We start from the raw sequence: 26,335 nt of genomic DNA on the forward strand, positions 1-26,335 counted from the left end.
AATCACAATAATATTCCATCGAAATAACACGACACACGGCGTAGCCGTGAATGCGCCTTTATGCTTTTATAACGTTTTATGTTTACTGAAAAGTCGTCACGATAACTGGTAACCAATTACCGGGAATAAAAATACGGTTATAATAACGGTAAACGATTTCTGGTTCAAAAAATACCAGTAAATTACCTCTTTCAAAAGTATCATATCTTCAGTTAAATCTGAATATTGGATATGATTTAAAATTAAATCGTTTACATATTATATAATTTAATTTAGTTAAGTTAAAATATTGGTAAAATCATTCATATATTGTGTAATAATAAATTCGTGTTCAAGTGTATTTATCAGTGTTGTTGTTTATACAATATGAAAATTAGACCACAGAAGATGACTTTTGATTAATTGTTGAGTTTTTATAAACCATTAAACTTTAAAATAATATTTAATCGGTTTGGTACCAGCATACCTTCTATTTCCTTATCGGTTCAGCCAACTCACTACAGGACGTTGCTAAATTTTTATAAGTAATTATTTAAAAAAATTTAAGTTATTATTATAGTTTTACTTTTATTTCTTTAACAAGTAGTGATTAATCGTCGTATTTGTTGCGCGATGATGGTTATGTGCGGAACTCATTTCACTAATGCATTTGACATTTTTTTCTTATTCTTCAAATTTTCATTCCGCTCTAAGTAGTACAGAACGATCTTGTGTCAAGCACTTGTCGTAATTCACGAAACTTCATTATAAGTCCGCATACACAGCCTGCAACTTTTTATATACACTTTAATATCGTACAAAGTAACATAATCAAGTCAGACACAGCAGAATTGTTAATACGATGCGCAGTATAGCCACGTAAAGATTTCCCAAGCGCGATCTCCGGTTGGGTTTTTGATTAAATGAGCCGCCAGCAATTTATTTAGTTTGGCAAAAGATTTTCTAATGTCCGGAAACTCTGCGTTTAACATTTGCGATGGCATGAGCTCGTGTTAAGAAAAAAATCGATGATTTTCGCATAATTAAAACGTAATATAGAAACGTGCACAATATAATAATAGTATTGTACTTATTTCAATGTAATAAGTTTCTAGCTGCAGTTAACATTTAATTACATACATCAACTGACCGTTAAATCATTTTCACTTCATGTTATATTTATGTATATTTTGTATAGAGATTTTATGTATACTAAGTCATATCATTATTTTCGTAAGTCATAACTAATATCAACACTTTCAGCTTTTGATACGATTCGATTCGATTTTTTATTTTAACGGAATGTTATTTTTAAGTTGACTTTTACATTTCACTTTTCGTAAATAGATAGTTATCTCGAATAAAATTGAAAATTTACAGTAATCCATTATTCAAATCTTTTTGAGTATGTGTATCATATAGGTACAGGACGTATTATACACCTATATTCAATGTCGCTTTCAGTGCATGCACGGCGCAATATATACGACGAATATCTCAAAAACACCCAACTAAAATATAGATTTGAAATTTCTAAAGTGCCCCTAGAGAAAATATTATCACGTTAGTTCTGATTTATAATAGGTACCTACCAAAGTAGTGCCTGTAACGAAATAATAAATGACATTCAATTTAGATAAACGACCGTAATTATTTTCCTGTAATGTCAAAACATATATATTTAAACTATCGCGCAAGCTATTTATATGTATTTTGTCGTACAAGCATGGATTTTCCTGTTCTTTAATTTTACAAACATATATATTCATAAAAATTTCAAACCTCTGTCAGAGGTTATAGAGAACCGTTAACGTTTCTGAAACATAATATTTGACAGTATTATCCGTCGTCTGTAATTTCTTGTTTGACCATAAAATATGCATGCTCAAATAGGGAAATTAACATATCCAATATCCAATAGTATAATATAAAGGTAATGATAAAGTTATTGAACAATTGAGAAATAAAAGTAAATATCTTCACAGGGAAATTTTAACTATTAAACAATGAGATGTTGAATAAAAAAATCTGAAATAATCATACTAATTAATTAAATTTATGAAATGTGTTATGCATTGCATTGCTTTAATATCTTATAACTATAAAATTAGAAGTTCTAAATTATTACATTGGTCTGTATTTTTGACTATTATTTAAGGTAAAATTTACAAAAAAAATAACAGTTGGTACATAAGTACATGTGATGAACGTTTTACTCCCCCCCCCCCCCCCAAAAAAAAAAAAGGTTTTTTAAACCATTTAGACTTGTATTTTCAATAAAATATCACCGACTCGACACTATGTATATGCTCCCTTGTAAGCAATTTATTTGATTGTTAGTTCATTTTTTATTTTCGAACTTTCGATAATTACATTCGATTCTAAAATATTTGATATCATTTTATTAGAAATCATAAGTATTAAAACCTCTAATTTATATCAATGTTCAATAAAAAAAATTAACTTGTAAGTTTCAATAACTTTTAAAATTGAAAATAAGCGTTTTTAAGCCACATAGTTTCAAAATAAATATTTAAAACAAGTGTAAATAAAAAAACTCAAGCAATAATTTAAATATGTAATACCTAGCTTAAATCATTACCTAAGTTAAAGGAAGCGTAAGAACTAAGAGGTAAAAAAGATACTATTAGGTACTCATGCAAAAAAATGTTGATATAGATCGGAAGCTACACCTCATTACAGCATTAAAGCAGCAAATTACAAATTTTACTCACTTTATTCACTTCGTAAAAATATTAGTAAAGTATATTTTATCGTTTATATTTACAATATTTTATTAAAGATATTCGTTGTCTTCAAAATTATAATAGTGTCTATATAATATTAATTATGAACCAGGAAATAACTTTTTATTTCTATTCCTAGTAGAATAAAAATATTATAATACTTCTGATTTTATTATTCTAAGAGACATTTTTGTTAATATATTTTCACGTTATAAGCTTATCACATTAAACGTTTTTCAAAAATGTAATTTAAAATAATAAGTCAGTGACATACATTTTTTTATTCAATTTTCATATTTTATTTTTTATTTATAATCATACAATGTTTCAGCACACATGGTGCTATTACAAGTAATTATTTTTTAACAACAAACATGATAAATCTAAATGTCTTCTTTTTTTTATTCTTCAAATATATTTGATTATTTGTTATGGATCTATTATCTGTGCTTTCAATAATTTTATTCACTATGGTATTATAATAATATATATCTAGAGTATTTTTTTAAACTGATCAGTTGTACAAATGTACCATATTAGATTATAGTTTCGTTGATTTTAAGTATAGATACATAAAGTATAAGTATATTGTAATCATGTATATAAGTTGATCTTTTAAATATGTTTTCATAAAATACAAATTACATGTAATTTTACAATATTTTTTTTTTTTTAGTCTATTAAATAATACACTACATTGTTTTTTTTTTATGAATATTTTTTGGATTTTTTGGGTTAAAAGAAATTGGCCTGCCCCTTCAAAAAAAAATTAAACATTTGTAAGTAAAAATAAAGGCATTTGTAAATCGGAAAACTCATTTTATTTTTCAATATCTTATTTTTGAATTTATTTAAATATAATACGCAGTAAATAAATAAATGGTTTACTAAATATAAATTTTTTCTTAGCATTTTTATATTTTACGGGAATATATTCATATTATATTATAATATGACAGGTAGTAATCATCCTAAATATGTATTTTTTTCATTTCCATAAGTTTCTAAGCTTAGTATTCTAACCTCTTAAATGGCTAGATAAGGCTAGATAGGATTTAAGCACTAAAAGTACGGATCAGGTATAACCATGAAATCTAAATTGAACTAAGCAATTTACAAAACTACTATAAAAGCTTGATGTTTAACAAAATTGTGTGATAAAATCTGCAAAGAAAAGGAAAACGTTTAAAACAAAAATGGTTCTTTACTGTGAGCATTGCAAATAATTGTTGGTTCAGTTTAATAATAGTTTAGCAAATCATAAAACGTGTAAATAAGAACATTATATGGTTTTTACTTTTTACTAAAACAAAATAAAGTGTTATTATCTAATGTAAATTAATTTTTTTTAAATTAACTGAACTAAATAAGAAAATGGGATCATAATATGTTTAGTAAATTAAATACATTTATCTAAAGATTTGTCTCCTTGAGCACATAAATATTAAAATTAGTTCAGTAAAAGAAAAAGTTATGATTTAACTAAAGCAAATAACATTTTTATTTTTATTATTATTACTTATTCAATACATTTGACAATATAATATCTATGTATATCTAATTTAAAAATATTTTCACTAATTAAAAACTGTAAATAGTGGTAGGTATTTATACCTATTCAGGTTGGTATATTGAATAAATAAGTAAAACTCGAATTTGTACGATGCGCCTTTTTGGGAACATGACTCCATAATATGTTGGATGAATACAAACTGAAACCGACAAATATGACACGTACTAAACGTTGCCAAAATGATAATTATTATAAGTATACAAGATACAACATTCCTAACTACACGAAATATGTCGTGAGTTTCGAATTCAAAATTTTCACATAAAATGTGACGTTCAATTTTCCTATTGTATCTTATATAATATGTTTATGTTTACCCAATGTTGGAAGTATTTTTAACGATTACTGTTCGCTTATATACTGCCACAACAACTTTTATTTGTGCACAAGTCAACACAACTATTTAACAACGTTTTCGTCCATTTATTGACGTATAAAACGATGTTTACTTGAATCAACCAATGCCAAGTCTTTAACTTGTCTCTATATAATTATTTTAGCATAGGTTTAACTATATTTTATATATTAAATACTACACGACTAATGCTAAACAGAATGGTTAACAAATAAATTCAACATAGAGCAACGATAAATAGTGTGAACATTTATTGCAATAAAAGTCGGAGATTAATTAGTTAAAAAGATGAAAACAATTTATTTTAACATAAGAATAAAGTATTTATTTTTTTAAGTTTCATCTAACTTAACAATTTAAAATTTCTTCTATGAAATCTCGTGATCCATTAAAAAATTATCGAATTAAAACTTCTGTTACGTAATATATTTTCTATAAATTATGATTTATGATCATTAATATATATCCTCTTTTGTTATTTTTACTATATATTTTGGTTTTTGTATTTAATTGTCAGATTTAATCAGGGATTATGTCTTAGAATTGGTGTAAAATAAAATTTAAATAATTTTAAAATTTAAATATAACTAACGAGTAAAAATTATTGGTAATCCTGCTTAGCTATCATTACATTACAATATAGTCTTCAATTTAGATATAGTATAATAAATTCCATATAATATGTATCTAGTTAGATAGTATTGCAACGTTTTATTAAAATAACGTACTTAACCGTCATATAAAAATGTATCTGCACTGATAAATACCATACTCAATCGTATTCTATCTTTAAATTTAGTATGAATAGTTGGATTAGGTACAATAATGTATCTACATCCATAATTCTTAAAACTATATAATGTATAAATATTTATCTACCTACCTTTTATTATTGAAAAAATATTAGAACTATTATATATTGACGGAAAAATATCGGGCTGTCGGTACGAAAAATGAGAAATATCACGTCGAAAGCATGCATTGAGTATATTTAAATTGGTCGTAAAGTATAATAATAAAGGTACGTTTAAAGTAATCTGCTAATTTGCTCATCATTTTTTTCTATTTTTTTTTTTTTTATTATAGTATAAATCAGGTAATATGGTCATCATAAACTTAATAAAATATACGTTGGTATTGTTCATTGAACTTTATCAAAACATGACTGAATAGTCATATTTGATTACCGTTTAATACGTTTTCATGATATAAATGATAACATCATGAATTTATAAATATGAGCTCATAAACATTTTATAATATGTACATAATATTATTATTTATGGGTATTATGGTATATTTAATTCCAAACACTAGCTAGTATACTCAACGTCTCGTTTTATGGAAATCATATAACTTCTCCAAATGCACTTTATCGTGATAAATTTATTTTCTTGAAATTTTTAAACTTCCAACCGCTTTGATAATGGTATATACAATAAACGTACACTATGTTAAGTGAAAATAAATAGTAATTATAATAAAATATACTGAAATTACACTAATAATAAGTGTATTAGTGTATACCGCCTGTATCGAGTTTCACATACACGCATATATAACATATATATTATATAACATCGATCTTGGCTTTGTTAAACGTATATACTTATATCATACAGAATGAATCACTAAGCATGCTAATGCTCATTATTTTTTTTTTAAATTGTAAGTTCATTTGAGTTTTTGAATTTTTTAAATGAGAATATCCTTTTTTCATGAACATTTTAAAATTAATTGATGCTTTAAAAAAAATTGATGTATAAATATATATTATTTAAATTCGAACAAATATAGTTTTTAGAATTTGAAAAAAAATAGTTATAACTACAGGGGCACAAGATTCTCTTAATGGTAACTATACTGAAATCCAAAGAATTAAAGATTATTGCCCTTGAGTATTCAAATGTATAAAGTCAGAATTTGAAGGAATTTTTTATCCAACGAAAAAATGAAAGGGGGGGGGGAAATCATACATGACGGACGAATCACCTCTTGTGTAGCCATAGTAGTTGTTCGTATCGTAATAATATCGTTTTTAAACTGTACCTATAACAATCGTCCATCCTCATCCACCATGACACTGTAAGCGTTGTTCAGTCGCAGGTGGGGCTTAGGTATATATAAATGAGGTGCAAGTAAACAATAAACATATACGGACAAAATGGCTAAGGGATTTGGCTAATGCGCTGCGTATATTGTGCATGTTTACCCTATAATGCCGATATTAGCCGAATCGCAGACATTATCTGTGACATACTATAATATTCGTAAATAGACTATAATAATAACAATCGTAGTGTAAATTTTAGTCGTAAACGATAATATAAAAACATCAATACCTATAATATAGTAGGTACCTATACGAGTACACGAAAGTATATGATTTCGGAGTCCCGAAATACTTAACTAATAATCATAATAATATATTATTATCAGTAATGTAGGTACGCAGGATTTTAGTTCGGTTAATACTTTAATAGACTAATATTAATCACAGACTTGTGGTTAATTTCTATTTCCATTATTTTTTTGTTCAACAGCTTTTATGTAATTGATCACAACTAATTATAGAATTAATCTCGAACCTAGTATATAATTTACGTTTAGAGAATTTAGCTGGCCGTCTACAGAGCTTCTTCAGGTCGTAATAATATACGTTGTTATAATTTATAATATAATATCATATTATCGTTATGAAAAACGTTTCGTAATAAGCCAAAAAAACTGAACTTTGGTTAACGATGTCATTACCATTTTACAATTTATTTTATATCTATTAATAATTGCCAACGATTAATCTACTCTATTTATTTATGGTATTTATGATGATAGTAAACAAGGTTTTTTTTCTTGTAAAAGCAAGACATTTCAGAGAGGATTAGAGTCCTAAAACCCTACCTCTGCGTATGCTACTGAATATTGTACCAATTTCATAGCAAATAATATGCGTATTTTTTTAGATTATACAATAATTGTTGAGACCTGGAAATTAGTGGAAATTATAAAGAAAAACTGAGCGTAAATCAATAACAACTAGATATGTAACTATTATTTTACAGACTCTTACGTATGATTGTGAAGCTTGAATTACAACCAAACAAACTAAAAGATGAAGTTTGAGGACTTTCGAGAACAAGACATAGAGGAAAGTATGTGGACCTAATATCGATGAAATAACAGGGAACTGACACAGAAAATATAACCAAGTGCTGTACGAAGGTATGTATTTAATAAGCTGTATAAATATCTCAAGTTTTGATGAGCGGAATAAAAATATGTCGTAAGGATAAGTATACTCCGCAAAATATTGGCTCACTACTCCGCTTATTTTAACTTAAAATTCTTATAACTAGGTATATAAGGTACATATTATGTGTATTATGTTATCGTAACAGCACTGAATTAACTAAACTTTGGGCTCTAACCAGTGACATTTTAATAATGGCTGTAATGAACGAGGGTGGTAGGATATGGAAACAAATTCCTCCCTGGATACGCAATTAAATTGATATACATATTTGTTTCTCCCTCAAAAACTCAGAAAATATTAAACACTGTACAATAATTTACTATTGACATGAAATGTCATTTTTTACGTCAGGTATCTGAAAATAAAAATAAAAACTTTTGAATTGACGACTGCAGACATGCTCTTATATTATAATAACGTTATAGCTACAGGGAAGATTAAATTGTGTTACATTGACATGTTCGATGTTTGTGAAGTCTATTTTCAGTTTTTAATTTAAATGATTTTTATTATTGGAGAGGAAGAAACATTCACACTATAATCGATAGAAAATGTGGTATAAAAAAATATAATAAAACGACATGCGCGTACAGATACTTACTAGCTGTTACTATAGTTTAAAATATTATCACACAATTTGATACTTATACAATACTAACAGACACTATATTGGATTAATATTTATAGAAGTTCAGTAATGCATATTATATTAGGAAGACAAAGTTTTGATAACGAATCATGTTATCTTATATCAAAATACCTGTGTTCATTGAACCATTTTTAAGTAAGTTTCAGCGTAGACGTTAAATAGATTTAATAATAATAATAATAACATTTTGCTATATGTATGTTATTATCTTGGATCTGTAAAGTTTAATCTTAATGTCTGTTATTTACGGTTGGTTCACTTATCAAATCGATATCATTACACATTCCGTCGATTTGCATTAACCGAATATATTATTACTTGCCGTATTTTTGTTTTGATATACTTACTTGATATTAGGATAATCACAATACACAACATTGCACATATTAATGGCTTACACATTTTTACACAACATTTAAAGTAAGTTTGTTTTTGGATACAAAAAAAGTATCATATTATTACCACCGCGAAAATTTTGTATTAAAATTCAAAAACATTTATGACAGGTACAATGATACTGCAATACCATTTCACTATAGGTATGTACTAATGTGGCGTATATTGCCTTTTTTTATATTTATTACCAAGATAACACTATAAAAGAGAAAAAAAATACTGTATAACAAATGATATACAAATAAAATACATTTTTTGATTATTATATACGATAATATTGTATAGAAAAATTTCAGTCAATGTCCCTATATGAATAAGTATTGTGAAGACACAAGTACATTTGAAATTCAAATTTCATTTTTCGAATAAAGAATCATTTTTAATTAAATTATTTTACGATGATAAGTTATTTGATATCTTACATAAATCATTGGGATATTAACGTCTATTAAAATAAATATTAAGTACATTTTTTTGACGAAAAATTAAAAGTGAAAGTTGAAAACCACTATGATATAGTATCTATCTTATGTTACAGAATATAAAATGAACTATACATTATCGTGTGTTTTATCAATACAACTACTTAGACAGCATTTATGGTAGATACTCGATATTAATTTTTGATACATTTTTATCCTAGAATACTGGGTTGCACAAAAAATCACTACATTTGCGTTTAGGTACGCTTTATTCAATTAAATTAAATTAAACATTACCAAACACGTGTTACGATTGTTACGATTAAAGGAGGTTTATAAAAAGTTAAACGTGCTTGTTTCAAAAATTGTTTAGCGAGTAAGCGTTTGGATTTAGTGATCGTAATAAGAAAAACCTCATTCACTTTTATAAAATCAATTAATATTAAGTGATTATCATTATATATTTATTTATTTTTAAATGTAATTTCCATTCTAAATATCAAGCAACACATTTATTGAAAATGATTATGGTTATAGACTCTATACAGTATTTCAGAATTGCTTCATAAATTGCAACTGCACATAATATATTGAATATGCTCTGCACTACAGTGTCATTAGTTTCTGCTCGTTGAATCTCGTTTTATCGTTTAAAAAACCTAAACGGTTTTTTGGTGGTTTTGAACGAGTAATTTATTTTTTGAAAACAGTCAACAGTGCCCTCGAGCATATAATTATTATTATAATACTTTTTAAAACAATTTTGTATAATGTGTTTATATTTTATTTAAAAAAAATATATTACATCATATACTATGGTGTAATTTCTGATTGCAAAAATGATAAACATATCTTAAAATATTTAGTTGGTTTATGAAGGGTCTTAAAGTTTATCTCCCAATTCAACGGAAGTACTTAATATTTTTTATAAATTAATATTATTGTTTTAGTTTCTTAGTAGAACGAAAAGGGTGAAGCAGATAATATTATATTATGAAGTGTATTTTTTTTTCAGTCAACGTAATTTCAAGCAGTTAAACAATTTGAAAAACTACATGAAACACACGATATACTTTAAATGGATTATTCAGATAGTGTGAAATAAAATTAAAAATAATTTTTCAAAACTATCAGTTTATATTTTTAAATTTTGGGAAATAAAACTAAACCAAAAACGAAGAAAAATAATATAACATTCAATAAGTGATGCATCAGTTTCTTACGAACAGTCATTATGACGTATTATTTGGGCAGATAACGTTTTCTAACTGGGGTAATATCATTTATTAAACTTGACAATATTCAAATTTAAATTTAAATCTGTACTAGATCAAACTGAGTTGGATTGCGATGAATACGATGACTCAACACCTTAGCTTGGTGTATTATTTTACTATTTTTTATTTTTTTATTTAATTCGAGTAAAACAGTTTAAAGCGGTTGAAAATTCTGTGATAAATGTGTTTTTTTATCTTCTTCTTCTTTTTTTTTTTTTGACGTTGAGAATTACCTTACTTATTTTAAGTAAGATTCGTTTAAGACTTCGAAACAATTAAAATACGCATAATAAAATTTAAAATCTCTGTTATTTTACCAAATACCTATCTTTTATGTACAACTAGAGTCCAACTGCAGTTGTATATTTTATACATATTTGTTATTTACTCAGAGTGTTACACGGTTACATAAGTGTTTTATAAAACTTACAAAACTTTCAGTGACTTATTTTAATCAAGAAAAAAATGCAAAGTGCAAGACATTGTAATATAAAATGATTATTTTATTTGAATAAACACACCTTGTATAGCATTTAATCTGAATTTTAGTAAATAAATGTTCATAATTCATTGCGTATTTACACTCGTGTAATAGTAATTAATAATTATATTACATCGGCACACAAATACTAACGGTTTTATTTAAATATAATTAACAAAGAATATTATTATTTTAAGTGATAATAATTATTTGCTTTCAAGCTACAATATCGAGTATTGACACTTTTATTATTAGTGGTTAACCTTTTATCAATGTAAATAAAAACGGTTTCTGAGCACACAATTAATTTACGATAAATGCATCATCAATTTTATAATCTTTTCCTCTAATTTTATATAGGTCGTTTAAACAAATTTTAGTGGTAAGTACATAAACCTACTTTTAATAATGAGGCTTTTCCTAGTATTTTTAATAATTTATTACATTACGACTTGTCATAAATAAATCGTTACTGTAGTAAAATCAGGATTATAATACCCATGGCTAATATAAATAAATTGACAATAAACTTTCTGGACATTATGTAATAAAAATTGCTTCGTTTTATTGTAAAACTTTCTTAATATTTTAGGTGAACCATTATTAAATTAGATCCTGTCGACAGTCTTTTAGATTTTAAACAAATACATTTTTTATTTATCTATTAATATTTAGGGTGCTATAAAAATAACTTATGGCATTTAATTTAATTTAAATTTAATACGATAAAAATAAATAAACATCACTTAAAATTAAATACAATTAAATAATTAATTTTTATATTAAAATACAAAGTATTTAGTAATAGTTTTAACTGTGTAAATCCGCGTAAGGAAATATAATATCGTATTGGTCTTTGTTACGGTGAATTTTTTTCGATACTCAGATCTTAAAGGTGTACTATGTTTGAAGAAGACCTATAATTTCACTTGTCAATTCATATGGCTAAAGCGGGGGATCCACCATCAATATAAGAAAAGAGTATAATGAAAAAATAACTGAAATTCCTCCAAGGATAACATTTTTTTTATAAATCATTATTCTTGAGTATAATATTTTAGAGTTTAGACCATAGTACCTGAAAGAATACATTTCCTCTTCGAATTAATTCTGTATAAATTCTACAAACGTACATAATAGTACTCGAATTTCAATGATTTTTTTATCCAACTACTGATATAAGTGATTTAAATCTTCAAAGTATTTTGTTTAAATTAAATCGAATAACAAATAATTCTCGAGATAAATATATTAATATCTGAATCCTTCTACATGCATCACTTATCATACTTCCAGATTCCAAATTAACAGAAACAGCCAAAAAAACTGGGTGGTCATCATTTCCACCAAAAAACTCGATTTTCGTTTCCACCAATTATCCTTTTCATTTGGCCGAAAAGTTCGATTTGCATTTCCACCAAATCTATTTCTACCTATATTATTGAGCTGGAGTTTGAGAACCCCTAGTCTGTCGTTAATGCTATCGACCATCGATGTAACTATGTCAATAAATCATTTAATACTGAAGATAACATAAAGAAATAATTGATTTCAAACGTAGAAATACCTACATATTATAAATAATTATAAATCGATTTAACCTATATCACATGTAGATTTATCGATAGTGATCGCCGATTGGAGTTTTGTGACCGGATCTAGAGTATTGAAGTGGTAACAACGATAAAATTACAAGTAGGTATTATTCGTATAATATTACAACATAATAGCCGCGTCCACGTGAATCGTGAATAATATACGTATTTATTTTATTGAATAAACAATTTTTAAATAAATACATTTTAAATTATAAATACATTTTTCATAATGGAATTCATTACCAGTAAACGTGGTGAAAAATGATTGTGATTGATGGGTTTCAAATTTAATTTTTCGTACAAGTCAGTCCAAACAAATATTTCACGATTTCGCTGTTTCATCAAAACTTGTACCACAACTGTTAATGTTGATTAAGACAATGTTACTGAAAATCAGTACAACAGGTATGTTAAAAAATGTATTTATTTTAATTTTGATTTGTCTTCAATATTTTAAAACTAATTTGGTGCGTATGAATTACTTGTACTGTAGATCACATATGCAATGGGCCATGTTCTAATATCGACAGGCAAATAGTGGCGACTGCTTGTAAGCGAAAAGCAGTAAATATATAAGTGAAAGACCTAAAAAAAAAAATTCTGAATGCAATTCAATCGAATAATAGTTATATTATATTTATAATGTTACACAAACGTAATAATAATAATAATTTTATTGATTTTATTTAATTCAAATTCAATTTTTTTAACTTTAATCCGAAAATTATTTCAAACAATTTTTTGGGGTCAATGAAAACCACCCCCTCGTGGTGACCCCTGGGTAATTCTAAATGCTTCTCAAACTATAAATTAGACAGGTAAGCAGAAATAGTTTTGGTGGAAATGAAAATCGAACCTTTTTCGTTTTGGTGGAAACGAAAATCGAGTTTTTTGGCGGAAACGATTGACGGCCAAAAAACTTAATCCTAAACTTATAAGCCGTATTCGAAACCACAGTTATTCACTCATTCAAACCTCTCTATGTCCATCCCGGACTCTACAACAGAATTCTCAGACGACAGTGGTCTCATCGAGATTTAATTTAATAAACACAACGAGCCAATAAATACGGGCTGTCAATAAATGTCAAGTTTCATCAATGGATGGTTATTTTCCTACGTCTTGAAATATTTTAAAGTACATAAAAATATTAATGTAATCACATATTATATTTACTATCAAATTTTCGGAAAAATATTAAAGTTTTATGATATTTTTTCGTATTTTACGTTTTTTAATACCTCAATATGTATAACCATCACTTAAATTATTGTTATACGCTTTAAACGTAGGAAGTTTCAGTCTTTTATTAGATTTTTATTTATCATTTATTGGTATAGGTACTAATTTGCGTATCATTATTATTCACTGCGTATAAATGGTAATACGAATGATACCAAAAGAATATTACTTGCGTTTTCACTATTTTTTTTTTTTTTATCAAAGAACATCTATGTTCAAACAAGTTTTACATAAAATGTTATAATATATAGTAATGTGGCTTATGAGTTATGTATACCTACATATTTTTATTTTTATTATTATTTTATTTTTTTAGTCCAACATTTTATGAATATGAGACTTATTTGAATAAACAAATATGAATAAATGAGATACGATTCGAATAGAAGGTAAATACAACTGTAAAAAAAATGCATACTTTAAGAGAACGGAAAATACGTAAACTCCGATCCTACTACAATATTGGGATTTACACACATAATACAATATGATAAACGCCCAACTGAAAAGTAAGTATTTTAACATCTATGTCGATATAGTATGAATCAATATTCTTAATATTAACTATTGTTGGTATATAAATGACTATAATTAGAGAGAAAGGTATTACAAAATATACAACAATTTATTGATATATTTTGGATGCATTGAAGAGTTTAATTGAAATTCATACTATTGTACTTTGACAGATACCACTTCGTAATGTTTTGAGAATTGGGAAGATATTATATCCAATAATATTGCTCATCTGTCGTTTCGTGCACATCATTATAATTAGTATTAAATTAATTAATAACGAAACAACAAATTTATCCCAGCTACACGTAACGGATATTAATTAACGTTGCTACATTCAATTTGATTGATTATAATATTAGCCAGTTACGTTTAACATTGTACATCATTAAAAATCTCACACCATCAATATAGTATCATACAACAGAATGTTAATCAATTCTAATCGAATTTCATCGTCTTGCTTTGATTTGTCCAGAAATCGTATACACATTATATAGACGTCATTATATAGACAAATGGTTCATTCGTTTATAGTAATAAATAATTATAATAATTAATTTTAATATATTATTGGCCAACAATGTAATAACTACAATTATAAATATAGTATTATAGTAATATTTCGGTACAGTGAAATGGTCCATCTCACTATTGTGTATAAAAATTGTCATTCAATAAATCTATCTAATTTCTAAAGTTTCTTGGCAATTATCATACTCATACAATTGAAGATATTATGCATCTCTATATTATATGAAAAAAGTTTTGTTTAAAAACATGTTTTTTAAAATATTTTAGATGCTAAACTTAATTATGTAAAAGGCCTTTTGGTCACAAGGGGTTGGCGTTGGCTAACAAAAGATCTTGACTCTCCAAGTGAGGTTGGTGAGCGAAGCGATTAAGGGCAAATCCCCGTGTAGTCTTCTGTAATATTATAATTGACATATTCAAAATACAAATAAACTTACATTAAATTCATTATTGATGATATTCACTCATATGGCTTAGATTGTTTTGTTGTGTAATAATATAGTTTCAACCTACATAACTATGTCTGAGATTTCTAAGCAATCTGATTTTTTTTCTGGCATTTTAAAATGTAGTTTTTGAAATAATGAATGTTTACTGATTAATTTTATAGTATTAATTTTTTTTTTGTAAATTTTACTGTTTACGTAATTTTTTACGATTGTAGGACATTTAAGTTTTAATAACATTTTTACAAATTTTAATTTTTTTCTCGATGTATAAATAAATTATCAATAATTTATCATTTATCAACGATCACTAAAACCACAATTTATAATTTTATCAAAATTAATTAATTATTTTAGATATACATTTTTTTTGTTTTTAATAAAAACCTGTATTATTGGTCCGCCTAAAAGTTCACGACAGTGATCTATTACGTTATATCTACAAGTATTACATATTGTACAACACTCGCTGAAAATTATTATTTTAGATACTAGGTAATTATTTAGGTAATTAGATACATTTTTAAAACCTTTAATTTAATTCTGATAAAATTACTTTAACAATATAGGTACATTAAACAATATACGTATATTACATACTTATCCGTAATAAAGTACTTATTATAAACAAAATCACAAAATAAATTCTTATTATATTTATAAATGAATTATGGAAACGTCAAAACGATAATAGTCAATTAATCTAGCAGACATCGATGGCCGTGACCATCTGACATCATTATACGACAAAGTCGATAAATATTCAATTTGACCACCAACAATATGCCTACGTCTAAACACCCAATCCTTGTAAAAGGTGACTATTATTGTTGTTCCTTGTCTCCTTGATCGATTTTTTTTTATAATGGTTGTCCCACGAGTCACGTCATCCACATCCGTTTATCATCGAAATGGTGACATTCCTATATTATACACGAACAGATGGACGCAAAAGTGAATTATGTCGACCCCGTGAAAGAATCTGTCAAAGCACCAGGTTGTAAGGTCAACTTGCAGTCGACCCATCGTACGTTATAGAGGTATTTTTTTCATGGAGGCTGAAACGGACAAATGAACCTCGTCGTGATGGTATTGAAATATAGCCTCTTATACGACAGTCTGTTTCGATTTCATTTCCCCATTGTTTTCAAGTCAAAAATTTAAATCGTGGAATTTTTCATGAACAGTACTAATAGGTAGGTATAGTTAACATTTTTGAAAATACTTATTTATCATAAACTTCGTCACCTAATCATATTATTATATTTATATTAAATTACTGATCTCACTTACAATATAAACACATTACTCATCATAATAAACCTCTTGCACAGATTATATTTATCATTTAGATCTAATTTATATTTCTGCAGTAAGTAATTTGTGTTTAATCTGAGTAGTTAATGATAAAGAATCACTGTTAATGATTTTCGTTATCAAATTTCACAGAATAATGAACTAGTATTCAAAATTCAATAAAGAGATAAAATATTGAATAATCTGCAAATGCAATTAAAAACTTATAAAGTGATAAAAATTAAGTTATGTTAAATAGGATCTCATTCAGATATACGAACAAATCACACAAACACTATCTTCAGTATAGTATAATATGCTTATTGAAAATGTGAAAACGTAACATGTCATTACTAGAATGATCACCGAAAATGATTTAAACACCGGACAAAATGGTAAAGGATAATTTAGATTTTGGACTACCTAGTTGGTCATGGTTATATTCTTATATTTAAACTTAGAATTTCTCATTATTGACTATTACGCAAGGCATGTGATTTAGAATGAAAAACATTATTTAGTCAAGGTCATAAATTATTCCTATTAATTTACTATAATTATCTATCTGAATTTCCCTATCAAAGAAATATATAAATCAGATAAGATGTCTAGCAACTGAATGTTATCGAAAAACTTCAACAATGTACCTACATTACAATAAATAGGTATCGGAATAAGCATGGATACAATTATTATTGTTGAATGTAGAACGGAAATGTGAAATAATAATTATTTATACACAATGTACCCACAAATAAATAATCTATAGAGATTGTAATAAAAGACAAAATGAATTCAAATATTTAAATCTAAAAATAACAAATTGTATATTAATAAACTGACTATACTGTTGAACAATAATTTTGAAAAATATTTATAAACTATGATCTCAAAATAATATGAGATATGGCACATAATCTTATTTAGAACTAAAGCACTGACAACTCGATTATTCACGAACAATAACAGTAAATTTGTGTGCAAAATATAAATGATCACAGTGTGGACCGAAAAAAGGAAACGGCGGTGACTCTAATCATAATTTAATGTCCAAATGGTATATTATAAAGGGAATAAGCCATTTGGCCAAACCTCTGCTGTTTAAAACCAAAGACAAATCGTCGTATGTAAATTAAGTATGAAGATAAAATAAATTATTATTATATTCGTCGCATAGTTCTAATAACAAAGAAATATTATAACGAGCACAAGATCACATAAAATATGAACAAATACACAACCCAAATAAATAATTAATATTACCTAACACTCAATGGACATGCCACACGCGTTTTATCGAAGTAAACAATACATACCTATATATTATCATAGTGGGCATATCTATATAAAATTATAAACGTATCGTTTTGTGCCGTATACAAAGACGTCTATAATGACTGTATGATATTACGCCTAACGCCTATAATTTCAACCTATCGTAAAAGTAATATTTCAAGAAGTCATGTGGCGCATTTTATCATTGAAATATAAATCCAGTCATCGTAACGAAAAACCAAATAATCATAATAGTGCCAACATCCTCTTATTCACGTTTCAAAATAATGGAGATAAAACGTGTGCCGATGAATACGAGCTGCATGTGATGTTCTAGACCCTGAAAAACTTTAATCATTACTTATAAATTATGCAAGAAAAAAAAAGGAAATTTTCATTTCGATAAAATCGATTCAAATTACGTACAAAAAAAAAAAAAAATATTCGAAATAAAAATAAAATATTATAATACATATTCCGTGTGTACCTTTAATGGTAAACAATGTTTATACTTTATATGTATATTATGTTATTTGTTATTATCAACACTATTATACACAATGGCTATATATTATTATCAAGTCGTATTTATGGTAGTTATTTTAATATTCTCGATTTGTTCACCGATAGGAAAAATTATATGGTACTGTACTGTAGAAATTGAGTATTAATGATATACAAACTTTCCAATCAATACGTGTATGATTACAAAAGCGTCGTTATATGTATCTCAAATCATTCTCTTCACTATTATTTCAAAATACAGAGTTTCAGAAGTATCAACATTTACATACAAAGTCATTCGCTTCCGCTTTAAGAACCATTTGAACCCTTCACTGGTCTCTGTATCCCTTTATTTTGACAATATCGTAGTCAAACAAATAATCGAAAAGGCTAACATGTGATGTGCAGAGATTTTTTAACATAAAATTATTAATTTAAAAAAATACAAATATATTATACATATAAACCTATTTCATAACATCAAAAGTATTACTGGTGGTGGTGGTGGGAGGGAGATTAGGGTAATCCTTTCAATTTTTCAAGTCTGAATAACTAACTATAATCAAATATTAAATAACATAATAATCTCATTGTAAATGCATGTTATTATAAATTGTAAATTTTTAATCAATGTGAATATAGATTTTTTTTTAAATGTACACTTGAAAACATTGTTTGATTTTTATAAATATTTACTATAAACTCATATATACGATTAGTTTATATTAAAGTGTATTTAATTTTTGTAAGCCACTTTTGAGTTCCAGAGGTTAAAGTGGGGAAAAATTCCAGAGGGGACTAATGTCTCCATAAAGTTTTAAGCGTTCCATATATAATTTTAGGTATAATGTCTAATGTATAAAATCCTAATTTGTTAAAGGGGGCGCTTTTTAACCGCCGTCAGAGGTAATAGGACTGAGTCCTCCTGCGTCCCCCCACTTTAACCTCTGATAAAAACACTAAAAACAGTAGGCACAAGACGACATTTCCCGATACAAGTTATGACGGTGTGCCTGTGTGACACTGTAATAGTAGGTACCTACCATGTGCAGGTAGTTGGTTTAATTAAAAACGCAGCGCACACCAACAAAAAAAATCCAAATTGACAATGTCCGAGGTCTTGTGAGCAGAGCAGTTACATAATTACTAGTCGGTTAATTGAGTTAGTGTTATTGAACGTGAGTTAAATAATAAATTTACTAAAAAAAAATGTACCTGGCCGCAGTTAATTTATTGGTGACAATTATTCGTGACGAGTTTACAGTAGCGACATCACAAGCTTTTCGGGCAATGATAGTTATCGCGTTGTGTTGTACGAGTACGAACATTTATATTCATATTAATAACACAACGATTTAATATTATATTATTAAGTCTTATCGATATCGATGATTTTGTTGCCTACACAACACATGTGTATATTATGATATATTTTCAATAAATTCTCTCAGATGTAGTCTTTGTATCGTTAACTCGTATAGTAAGTACACTGTTGTGTAGTATGTTATGTTTTATTTATTAGTTAAGAAATATATCTGTATTTTATATACAGGGTGATTGATTTATCATAAAATACTCATTAATATTTTGATGCATAGAAATCGAATTTGGGGCTAGTAGTTTATGAGTTATAAGTATTTAAAGTTTAGGCAAGCGGAGTAGTGGACAAACATTTTGCGGGGTAACCCCGTACTACTCCATTCTGTCAATCTAAACTTTAAATACTTATAACTCATAAACTACTAGCCCCAAATTCGATTTTTATACATCAAAATACTTAGAAAAATATTCTGCTTTGGATATGAAATTAAAACTCTATGTTGTCATTCAAAAAAGTAAAAAACATAAAAAATATTTGAAAATATAATTTTTTAATAAAAACTTTGGTTTTTTAACAACTTGAAACCATGTAAAAAAATATTTTGAAAAAAGCCAATACTTTTTGAAATAATGATTGTTGTTTGATAAATCAATCACCCTGTATGTATAAAAAAAAAAAATTGAGAAAGGAATATACATGACTTTGTATGATGGTTATACGTAGCGTTTTGAACGTTCTTATAAAGAAATAACCTTTTGAAAATGTGTATAAGATATAAAAAAGCAACTATGTAGCTGAAATATACACATGAATTATATGATGTTGTTATAGAAAATTCCAGTCATGATTTTGTACCTAATATTTCAATAATTTAAGCAAAGCAAGCAAAATCAATTTAGTGAGATGAAAATTCGTGTTTGGTTATTTTTATTTCTCGCAATCCATTTGGAGACGTACAACAAACAGGACAATGGGCCGGTTAAAGAAATACAGGTAAATACAACATTTACATTTTTGAACTAAAAAATAATCTAAATATACAAATAAAATGTTTGTTTTTGGAAGTATTTAAATGTTGACAGTTACCTAACACCTATATAATAGGTATTTGAACAAAATAAATAATTATTGAATATTAAATTTATTTTATAGAGAATTCGTTAGTGAAAAATGCGTTATAGACGAATCGACTGTACTTACGCGCACGGTTTAAAAACATTAGTTAAAATACTGATGTACGTTTGTTGGAGTTATGTCTGTGAGGTTTTGAAAAACGCACCTCTATAAATTGCTAGTACGAGTTTTCCGGATCTCCAAAATATATTTAGTGCCGTGTGATTTGGATAAATTCTATACTATTGCAGTGAATGCGAGTCTGCGGTAAGCTACTAAGAGGTTTTTGCCGAATATCGATTGTCCATCATCACACTCACAACGGGGTTTTTTTTTTTTTTTACGTACTCGACCGCTATATTATATATATATATAAGTGTTTGTTCTCTCAACACGCAGACCGAAGAGTATTATACAGTACCTGTATAATTTATAGAGAATATATTATTAAACTTTCTTCACGGACTACTGAAAGGATGGATTGATGTGCCATCACTGGTAACCAATAAAATGCGAATTTCGAAGCATCGAACGTTTCCCGACGACCACATCGTTGTGATGTGTGGCTTTTGTTCCCGCACACATCACTGTCTGATGGTAAACCGGATAAAAAAACCACCGACAAAAAAGTCATGGACAAAAGAGCCACGGATAAAAAAAACGTTGATAAAAAAGTTATGGGATAAAAAATCCACGTTATAAAAAAGCCACCGATAAAAAAGATACGGATAAAAAATACACGAATTTTAAATCAAGTATCATATGAATTTTCAACTACAAAACTACTTGTACATTTTATAATAAATAATAATACAATAATATAAGAAAAAAAAATTGTTCAATTTAAGCAATAGCTGTCAAATATACATCCGTTGATATGTTAAAATTGAATACAATTAATATAATTTAGAAAAGTTAAAATTTACAATTTAAAAATATAATATAAAATAACAAATAATTAAAATAATCTTATTGTGTAAGCAATAGCTGTCAAATATTCGTATATTGTACGCTGTGTTAAGCCATCACCACATATTTTATACAATTTTTCTTGCATTTTTTCATACGTTTTTTTTTTAAATTTTTTTATTTAAATTGCCTATAGCGAATTGGGCTAACTTGTTTCATCAGAAGACAACTCTAACCTCATTTTCTTTATAAATGTCCAAATAGAAGGATGATTGTGGCCTACTAATTTTGAAAAACGATGGTTCCACCCTTCTGTTTCGTTGTTAGTTCGATGTCCATTATCAAGGGTAGTTTGATAGACATTCCATATTGATGGTGGATAGAGCGGTGCAATATTTCGAAGTCTGATACCATTATTAGGATTATGCTGAACACTTCTATAAGACCCATGGATATATGTGGTATCAAAATAATTGACTAAATCAGTTGCCTCCGGTGGCATAATTGTTCTTAAAAAATCCATTCCCTCTAAAACTTTGTTTTCTGGTAAAAATGCTAGACTATCAAGTTTTCTACAAAATACACTAAAATCATTATTATTTCTATACATATTTTCAAGTCCAAGGTTCTGTATTTTTCTGTGTGTGCTTTGAGTAAGGTGATAAAAGCACCCTTTAATACAAATATGGTTTCCAATTGTATTTTTTAATGCTTCAATCACAGCTTTTTCAAAATCCACATGTACTATAAGAGGATCAAGATAAATTTCCCTCTCATTGCATTTTTCTAATAAAATTTTAATTAATTGTTCGTAACTAGACTGGGTTTTTCTTTTTAATAAGCAAAATACAGGTGTAATAAATATTGTTTTTATTTGAATCCGTATTACATATAGTCGTTGGAATTCCGTCGGCGATAATGCAAAGTTACCATCCATGAACCATTCTTCAGCTTCTGATAACAATTTTAAGCCGTCATCTGTGGCGAAAATTGTTATACGTTCATCCGAGTTTGAACCATTGTCGTATAGCAAAAATCTTTTAAAATTAGGCTCACCAGTCGTGCACCAATTACCTATTAATAATTATTAATTAATAAAATAAAAATGTGTTTATTGAAATATTTTAGATTCTGAACACTCCGTTCATGTATTGATTTTACAATTTTTAAAATTTAATTAAAAATACTTGAAAATGAACTAAAATTTCCTTCGATCATAGCAGAATTAATAGGACAGTTTTTTTTATCGTTGTCTTCTTAGCATACGTTTTACCGTGTCTTCAGTGGGCATTCTAGCTTTAGTTGCTGTTTCTATTTGCGATACATTTTCCGTAAATATTTCTACAGGATTTATCATACTAAAAGAAGTTACTTGATCCTTCGTTTTTTGTATACATTTAGTAACTTTTATTTCTTCTTTATCGGGTAGATGATTATGTGGATTTTTTTCTACAGGATTATCATGTTGCAATTCAGTGTACATTGTCCCTGTACACTTGAGAGAACTCGCTTTCATACAACGCCATGTTATTTTATTTTTCCCCAAATGCTTAATGACGTACACATATGACATTAAAACAAATTTTGCTACCTCCTTTGTTTGTTTTGACAATTTCCATTATAAAAATTCAAAAAAAGTTCTTAAATAAACTTAGAAAGAAATGTTCACAAATTAAAAATTTGTTCAAAAGTTTTAACACCTTACACTTGTATTTCACAACGTTTACACTGTACACAAACTGAGCATAACGGAGACTAAATATAGCGCATAAAAGATAAAATTTTACCAATTTCCCAACAATATGTTGTTTCAGTCAACCTATAATAATATTGGATTATAGAGACAATCACATAGTATATATTGTTCACATTTCATATATTTTAGATACTAAGATACCAACACCAGTTTTAAGATAAAGTCAAATGGCAATGACTTTTATTGCTATATACCTTAATCAGTTTAATCTATTATATTTCAAATGTATATTTACAGTATTTATACCCAGGGGCGCACACAATTCTTAAATAAGAATTATTAAACGAATATTTTATGCTTATTATATATGGTTATAGATACCTAAATAAAAAAAGGGTTACATAGTTAAATTTTCATGTCTTTTTTATCGATGGCTTTTTTATCCCGTGGATTTTTTATCCCATAGCTTTTTTATCAATGGCTTTTTTATCCGTGGCTTTTTTATCCGTGGCTTCTTTGTCGGTAGCTTTTTTATCCTAGACCCCTGTCTGGTATATACTGCACTATATATCGTATTATTGTATTTATACGGTAAAAATCAATGAATCCATGTAAATGTAATCGAATGGCAGGAGTGTAAATATTCTTATTTCGCCGATTTTTCTTTCTTATTGGCACTGTCAGAAACCGTCTAAATGTTTTTTCGAATAATTTTGAGAATATATTTACATCTGCAAAACGATGACAATCGCGCGACAACTGTGTATACACGGATGATGGTTTTATATCTGTTTAAATACGGTTTGACGAATGATGTGTTCAAGTCGTTGAATAACTGCGAACAAATATTGTCTCGAATAATCCTTCGTCGTCCGTGTGCACTATACTGAGAATAAAATATATACATTTCAAATATTGTGACTAGAGTGGTTTCAAAATCGATAAAGCGCAAAGTGCATATAACTACATGTTATCAGTTGGCTTTTATTTTATTTGCCAACACGGGACAAGTTGAAATAACCACGTTGCTAAAAACATATACGACGAAAACGATGATTTGTACGATATTATAATATTTTATATACAATGTGCAAGTTATAAATTCGAAAAGTGCGGTCGTACGGTTAGCGGGTATAGCTCATAGGTAAGCTGAAAAGTCGGGGAATAATAATTACTGTCAAAATAGTTTGCCGAAGAAACTAGGATATGTGACGGGACATATAAGAGGATAAAACGAAAAGGTACATTAAAAGTAACGAGGAGTTAACTTTACCGGGTAGCCGGGTAGGAGGTTGGATATAGAAATCCAAGTCACACGTCTGCCATCAGCAAGTCTTGATACTAGTTGTGTACTAACGAGGGGGTAGGTTTTGGGGATAACCCCCTCCCCCCCCGAAAATTTTAGAATGATTTTTTTACTATGAAAAAACAAAAATTCAGGGTGACATGTCACTCACCTCCCACCACCCAGAAATTCAGGTCGAAGTGCGCCACTGCAGTCGATAGATATAGAAGATATTTCTAACAGAGGAGTCGTGTGTATGATAACTGATAAGGATATCCAGTCTGGACGTAATTGTACGTATCTTTGGACTCTTTTACTCGCACTGCCGACATTTGTAGGGATCCCACAGGACACTACCATGTTTAACCATATAGGGCTCACCCGCCACGTGAAATATAGAACCTTGAAATATGTGCGAAGCATGATACCTTATAATTTAAATACCATAATAGAGAATAATATTACAGTGACGAAAAAACCTGGGTAAAATTGTTTTATCAAAATCATATTTTGCTAATACGTTGTTCCTCGAGTTCAGATCCGTCTGTGATCGACGATAACGGCGCCTGCTTGTGCAGCACACGCTAATTCACGCCGTTTACTCATAGGCCGGAAACACCCGACTAACAATGTAGGTACCTATATCAGAATATCAGCCAATTAATTTAATTTTTAATCAGTGATCACCGTGTGTTGTAATCTAGTAGAATAATGTGCTCTCCTTGGCAAGCCTGTATACCATTTTAATTTAACATAAAGCTACGACTACGTAAAGTCAAACGAAAATTTAGGTGGATACGACGACTGCAACGTCGGAGATAATCCACGTGCAGAGGGTATAGGTATAAAGCACCCAGTTAGAAATGTCAACGGAATATATATTATAATTATCTTGCGCACAATATTAATACACCGAACACGTAAATAATGTAGTTTAAATGCCAAATTATAGGTACGAGCAAACATAATAATATAATATTATCCAGTAACATATATATATATATATATATATATATATATAGGTACATAACATTGTAATAAATAACGATTACGAAAATTACGACGTTACGGTGCCACCGTAGTGAACGTCGTCGCACTCATTATTATTATTATTATTATTTGGATTATTTTTTTTTTTATCTATAAGAATAAAGTAGACATTGATTGGCATAACATAACTGTTATTATTTAAAACGATGGCGGGCACATGGAAATGATGGTTCTCGGTCCTATTTTATTCACCGTTTATATAGGTATTAACGGAGTTTCAATTAATTTTAACCTCGATGTCAACATCGTCCATTTTGCAGTTATTCCGATGACGGAGTGTTATTCCAGTCGAAAGTCTTAGCTTTGTGAGTATTATTTCGAAGTTATTTCATGCGCTTAAAAACGAATGAGTGCCACGAGCGGTAATTTATTATTTTAGTACTTGCGCCACTGCTGCAGCGCATAATGCCTACGAGCA

General features: G+C 27.8%; 1 protein-coding gene and 1 pseudogene across 5 annotated transcripts in view; both read right to left on the reverse strand.

Moving 5' to 3' along the window:
* LOC107162988 (orexin receptor type 2-like) overlaps positions 1–26,335 on the reverse strand; it is a 144,704-nt gene that overhangs the window by 50,818 nt on the left and 67,551 nt on the right. The window contains exons 2-3 of one of the 5 annotated variants that reach the window (XM_089229650.1): positions 13,213–13,315; positions 12,974–13,116 (exon numbers count right to left, since the gene is read on the reverse strand). The exons of 3 other annotated variants lie outside the window; for them this stretch is intronic. The gene's annotated coding sequence lies outside the window, so the exon portion shown is untranslated. Of the gene's footprint in view, positions 1–565; positions 772–12,973; positions 13,117–13,212; positions 13,316–26,335 lie in introns of all 5 variants that reach the window. One more of the 5 variants, XM_089229649.1, reaches the window with a different exon arrangement.
* On the reverse strand, positions 21,854–22,920 carry LOC149054955 (uncharacterized; annotated as a pseudogene).

Source organism: Diuraphis noxia, unplaced genomic scaffold (genome assembly GCF_037042655.1).
Source record: "Diuraphis noxia isolate RWA-SAM2 unplaced genomic scaffold, SU_Dnox_SAM2 contig0005, whole genome shotgun sequence".
Lineage (NCBI taxonomy): Eukaryota > Metazoa > Arthropoda > Insecta > Hemiptera > Aphididae > Diuraphis > Diuraphis noxia.